Consider the following 6,565-nt stretch of genomic DNA (forward strand, 5'->3'; position numbering starts at 1 on the left):
TACATCGTTAGTTGCGCGCGCTGCTATGCCGTGAATAAAGAGTTTCGTTGCGGAATCAATGAGGCGCTTTCGCTTGACGTCGATGAGGAGCTCGTGCTTGGTTAGAAAGTCGGCACCAATTATGGCAGAACCAACGTCGGCGACTAAAAATAACCACCGGAAGACTCTTCGAAGCCCGAGGTTGAGCGTCACCGAGCGCTGTTTGTAAACAGGTATGCGCGTTCCGTTCACTGCTTGCAGGTACGAAATTGCAGCGGAAGCACGCTCTGCTTTTGTGGCTGGGAGAACGCTCACCTGGGCCCCGGTGTCAATAAGGAATTTCTGTCCGGTGGTTCTGTCGTAGACGTGGAAAAGGCGACACTCTTCTTGGCACAGACCGCTCGTCGCCGCTAGTGGTCGGCCGGCCGGTTTTCCGTCCAGCTGCAAGGCAGGAGGCAGTGGCGGGCGTTGGCGCTGAAGCGACGGTGGTAATAGCAGATGCGTGGGCCTGTGGATGGACTTCGCTCACTCTGTCCGCGCTGTCCAGGCGTTGAGGAGCGGTGACGTTGGCGTCCACGGCGTAGAGGCGGCCAATTGTAGGGCGTAAGCTGCTCGGAGATCCTCAGGGAAGACAAGACGTCTGTTCTGTTCAACCGTTTATTCTCTGAGTAACGGAGCTGCGGCGGGGAGCGCGGGAGGCGCGCCCCGCCGCTGCGAGAGGGAAAAGGGAGGAGAAGGAAAGAGCGCGCCAGATGCGGGGCCGCGCGGGGTGCGGTCGGGTTCCTTTGAAGGGACGCCGCAGACTTCGACCGCAACGGCGTTCACCTCACGTTGCCGGAGGCACAGGGAAGAAGCACGCGTAAGTTGTGCCGGCGAGGGCTGGCGCCATGGCTGGCGCACTACAGGTCCAAGCTGCAAATGACAGCTTTTTTTTCATCTCTTGTGCAGTGCATGCTGTGCGATAAAAATAAACCAATTTCAAGTTTGGCATTCGCCTGTCAAGGTGTTGATGTCGTACCTGCGAAAAGACTTTGTATTCCAATTACAAACCTGCTGGTCACGTAAAAGTTGTAGAGAGTTTTATACACTGCTATGATGTCAGCTCAGCACTTCCTGCAAAAGCTTCCAATTTAAAAAGAAAATTGGCGCACACATGACCCATCAACTCCTTCTCCCTCACTTACATATACCTTTAAGGCTGAACTCCATGTACAAGAAAACTCACGCGAACGCGACAGCGGCAAGCGACGAGCGGCACCGTCGCGCGAAGCGAAATACCCGGGTCGCTTGTCGTGTCGCTCGGATCTGCACTCACAGAAAATTTCGCTCGTCGCCCGGAACTTGCCAACGCGATTAGCCAATAGCAGCTAATCTGGCAGCGTACGTCACTACCGAGCCTCTTGCCGCTCTGGCACTGGCTCTGGCCGGGAATCTTGCTTCACCACCGATTCGTCGTTGTCGCTACGCTGTGCCCCACGTTCACGGCAAACTAAATGCACACGAAGCTTTCGCTTTCTCTGAACTTGCGTCAACCACAAAATTTTAGCGATAAAACACCCCAGATTTTCAGATTGCTTGTGTTTACTGTGCTGCTAGGCTTAGCGAGTATGCGTCGTTTGAGGTCAGAAAGCGCGCGAGGGTCAAACAGGTGTGCGCCCCACGTTCAGGCAACATGGCGGCGCCCGTGACAATAACATAAAACGACATGCAATGGCATACAATGACAAAGCTGTAAACACGTTTTATATGACATTTTTCTGCCCAAAATTTTAATCTTTGCAAATAATGTGACTCTTGTTATAAATGCAAACAGCGTTGCGGTGTGTTATGCCAGCAACACTGATCGTCGTCTCCATTTCGCGTTCGAGTTGTCGCTATGCATGGAGCTTGGCCGGTGGGCGAAGGAGCGACAGCCAGCCGTCATCGCCGCGCTGCCTCGTCGCATCGCTTACTTTTTCGCGTACATGGAGCTCAGTCTTTAGAAATTGCCCTAGAGTCCGAAGTTACAGTTCCTCATAAGAGTGCACTTGCCACTCTCAAAATACACAATAAGCCACCCCATTGTGGCAGCATAGAGACTCGAGCACTCCACTAAACCGTAGTGCAAACACTGCAGTGCTTCAAAGTGAATTTTACAGAAGCATCAGTAAATTATGGATGCACGGTTAAAAATGTACCAACCAGAGAAAAGGTGTGATAAACAAAGCAGTGACCAATTTATTTACCTTTACTAACTGCATGCTCTTATCTACACCTCAAAATACCTACACATTCAATACCTACATACAAGTTCATGTTGCTTTGCCGTTTTCATAATTTTTCTCTTTGTTTTATTGTGTTTGTATACTTCAGAACATTACAGCAGGGAGCGGTGCCATGTTCACAGGTGGGCAGCTCTCTCATGAGTGCACGCATACCCTTTTACCCTTTTATTGGTCCTCTCAAAAAAGAGGTAAAAAAACATAAAAGAAAGAGAGAGGATGCCTGGACCAGCAATGCTTTGCCAGGCTTAACGCCAATTCAAAATAAATGAAAAATAACTAAATGTTCCAAAGAAGAAAAAAAAAATTAAGCGAAAAACGCATACCACTTGCACATGTGAGGAACATGAGAGAGTGAGCCCTTTTGAATGTCAACCCTCATCAGTACAAGTGGACGTTGTATTCGGTGCTGGACGACAAGCTGCATGCATGCTAGTAAAGACTCTAGTGGAGGACTTTAGGTTATTTAGGCCACTCTGGGTACTTTAACATCCACTGTCACACAGCACGTGAGCATTTTTTTTATTTTTGCCTCCAAAATGTACTGGTCATGACCAGAATTCAGTCCAACATCCTTAAATGAATCACAAATATTCCTGACTTGAGCTGACTTGACTTTTAGAAACGTCAACCCTGTGCTATTCGACACAGGGCAATTGCTGAGTTCAATACACACTCTGCCTTCGCTACTTGAAGGGACCTCCATCATCGGCCTGGCCTCCCCCCCTGTCCATCGGCAGTACAGCATCGTCCCTCAAGTTCTGCGCGGCACGCATTTCGGCAGCAGCTGAAAACAGCACCGCCAACATCCTTTTGCACGGTCCTGGGCGTATACCCGAATTCCTGGGCCATATCGGATACTTCTTGAAGAAGCTGATCACGCTTGCTGTATTGCTCCTCTGTCCCGAATCTGAGGAGAGCGCAGGTTCGATTGTGGGATAAGGCATGCAATGTATATGTCACAGGCACAGCGCAAAACAAAATAGGTACGTAAGCACTTACTTTCGTAGGTTTGCTTTGTCCTGCTGGCGAAAATACCCAAGCAGCAGGTCCAGCCTGTCGCACACTGCGCAGAGGGTGAGATCGCGCCCCGCTGCATCTGCTATGTTTCGGCGCACTTCGTCCCAAACGCGGGGTTTGCTGAAAGGATTTGCTGCTGCTACTTCGCGCAAAAGGCTTAGATCCTGATCTATGCAAAACCTTTTACTAGGTTTGCGGTTGAATAAGCCAATGCGTTTCGCGGAGGCCGAGGCACATTCGCTGTCAGCTGCAGAACAAGCGGCTACCATGTTGAACAGCGCTGGTGACTCCGCGCATGGGAGACCAGAAGGCCTTGCATGAGCCTCGCTCATAGTGCTGTTCTGCGCTCCGCCGGGACTGCGCGCAAGCAGAACGGAAGTGCCGGTCCGCTCACGCGCTCCCCGGCTGACCGGAGCGGAGGCGCAAATACGCTCTGCTAAAACTGTCTAATGTGCATCCCTGCCAAAGCCCCTAGTGTACACAGACCCGTTCCGATTGCACATTGCCAAATAAGGCTGTGACTGCGTTTTCACGGTGCAACCTCTTGATCGTATCGAGGAGTGGTGGTGCCATCCCCAAGGCAGTGGAAGAGAGTTTCGTGCGGAACGTTATCATATGCCTTTTCGGCATTCAGAAAGCAGCAGATGAGTCTCCTGCCCTCCTTCCTGGCGATGTCTATACAGCTGGTGAGTGAAGAGGTTGTCTTCTAGCCGTCTGCTCGGATGAAACCCATTCTGCAGCTTCGTTAGGACGTGCGCTGATTCAGCCCATCCGCTGATCCAGGCTTTCAAGACTTGCATGAAAACTCGGTACACCACACTGGTGACTGTGAGTGCCCAGTAGTCGCCGATATGAGCCGCATTTCCGCTATGCTTCAGCAGGAGCACCACCCTGCAATTGTGCCAGTCCTCGGGTATGTCTCCGCCGCTGATAATGGTGGTAAACAAATCGGCAAGCTGTTCCCTCCAGTTTGGACTGAGTAGTTTTAGTAGGCGAGTTGGTATTCCATATTGGGTCCCGTGGCTGTACAAGCGCCGATGCGGCCCAGTGCCCGATTCATGCCTGGCAGTGCGACCTCCCACATGATTTCTGGTTGGTCCTGGGATGGAGCTGAGGGCGAAGTCTTTTCGAGCTTGTGCTCAGGCGTGTGGGCTGGTGGCCCATACAGGTCTGACAAGTAGCCAGTGACGTGCTGTTGATGGACTGTCCTGTAGCACTATTCACCATTTCTATTGTCCCCTCCCTTTCCATGTCCAGGGAGCTGACATACCGCCAAAATCTCTGAGCCGCCGACTTGCCCTTTGCCCGCAGTGCTTGCATTTGCTTGAGATTTGAGGCTGCCAACTTTGCCTGCACCAGTGACTGTATTTCAAGTTTGCGTTGCAGGTACTTCTCCCACGCCGCTGCTGCTGCCACAGGATCCTTTTCTTTCACCGCCCTGCTATTGGCACTGTTCACGTCCCGGCGTGCTTCTCATGCCTCTGCCACCTGCCTGTCCCACCATGGCTTCTTGTAGGCTTGTCCATGTCCCTTGTGGACCATGTGTGATCACATTATCGAACGCAGGGCTTCCATGTATTCGCCGTATGGGCGGCTCCGAGTCGGCTCTAGCTCGCTTCAAATTCCTTGGTGACAACCTTCATCTGCCTTAGTGGAAGGTAGAGAGTTTTCGACCGTCGCGGTCTGGTCTTCCGATGTTGTCTGTGGCTGAATTCCAGACGCAGGCGATTATGGTCGCTGCCCATGCTAAACAGTCCCTCTTCATCTATGTGGAGTTGCTGCAGAAGGCTCAGCAGATGAGGCGACAGCAGCGCATATTCAGTACATGTTGCACTGTTTCTGGCGCACCACGTATATTGGCCGTCACACCGGAGCAGTGGCACCACCATACCAGCGCAGCGAACTGACAATTTCGCGTAACCTCCATGGTGGCTGCTCGTCAAACTATAAGTAAGGAGAAGGTCACAGGGCAGGAAGGATAGGCTTACTACAACTGGCTTTCCCGTCCGTCCGTGCCGTCGTGCGCATTGTGCGCATAAATGGCTCCCTGGGTCAATGGACGCCTGATTCGCGCTTTAGGTTACGTGAGGTGGTGAGAGAGAGATGTGGGCTGCGTGCGTTAGAACTGACAACGTTGTGGCAGACACGGCACTGCAGCAATAGGTCGCAGCTGTCAATAGGTGAAGAAACCCTCGCATTCAGCCATTAACTGCAACCTGCCAAGATGGCAGGTTGGGGGGCTGCCTATCCAGTGTCCGGAACGTGGTCAACGTTGCAGACGCCAAGCCGCGTGCAGTTGCCCGACACGCCATAGCTATCGCTCTCTACCAGGTTCAGCACTAGTTTAACTGCAGCTAATTTTTTTATTCACTGAGTGTGTGTACGTTCTGATTTTTATGCAACCCCCGAATATTTCCAACGCGCGGTGCGCACAACTGCAACTACTTTTAAAGTGAAGGAGGTGTGGCTGTCATGTAAAATACGTCCTGGTCCGGGGTTCGAACCCAGGACCGCCGCTTTTATGGAGCAGTCGCTCTGCCAACTGAGCTAACCAGGACTGCAAGCTTGCTGGGGCGAGAGCGAATCGATCAAAAACTTGAAGTGTGAACAGTGTTCCCACAGTGCTTTGGTGGGTGCCTATTGAGTAATAGCTCCCTTATTACAAATCATCACCTTGAGGGATTCCCCGAAACTGAGCCCTCTACTACGGCGTCCCTAATAGCCTGACTCGCTTTGGTACGTTAAACCTCATAAAACAAAGCCAAACTTTTTTTATCTAATTTTGCTTTTACTAGGTGAACGTGCACGCATGGATTTTTCATGTTATTTTGCTCTTCAAGAAAGCGTCTTGAACAAATTACAAATTTTGCAGTTTACTCCATCTGACACAAGGAACAGACATTTTAGCCCTGCGTTTTGTGCACGACAGCCTTAGGTGGTCATGTGCCATAGAATGCAGTATAACTAACTAGGCTTATCGCAGTAGGACAGTGGAGATCGACGGCGACAGCACAACGCACCTTCCTCATTTTTGACGCTGGCGTGCGTCCCGGCTGGCCAGCCTAGTAATTGGCAAGCCAAACAGTAAGCAGGTCATGTATTTTCGGGTGCCAGCACGACGCACGATCCATAAGTTACCACAACTAAATTTTCTTTTCCTAGTGGTCGTCTGGGATAGCGATTAGTATACCCAGAACGAGCCGAGAAATAACTTGCAGTTTGAATTTTCGTTAGAGTAACCAGTCTAAGAATTTGTCATCTTTTTAGGCACATGTCACTGCATATATTAGTGGTCCATGCACCGC

General features: G+C 51.1%; 1 non-coding gene across 1 annotated transcript; it reads right to left on the bottom strand.

Moving 5' to 3' along the window:
* Window positions 1-5,743: 5,743 nt before the first annotated feature.
* On the bottom strand, window positions 5,744-5,817 carry TRNAY-AUA (transfer RNA tyrosine (anticodon AUA)). Its single transcript has one exon. It is a non-coding gene; the product is annotated as a tRNA-Tyr (tRNA).
* Between the last annotated feature and the right edge of the window lie 748 nt (window positions 5,818-6,565).

This window comes from Amblyomma mixtum, chromosome 1 (assembly GCF_055824585.1).
Source record: "Amblyomma mixtum isolate Tamu chromosome 1, ASM5582458v1, whole genome shotgun sequence".
Lineage (NCBI taxonomy): Eukaryota > Metazoa > Arthropoda > Arachnida > Ixodida > Ixodidae > Amblyomma > Amblyomma mixtum.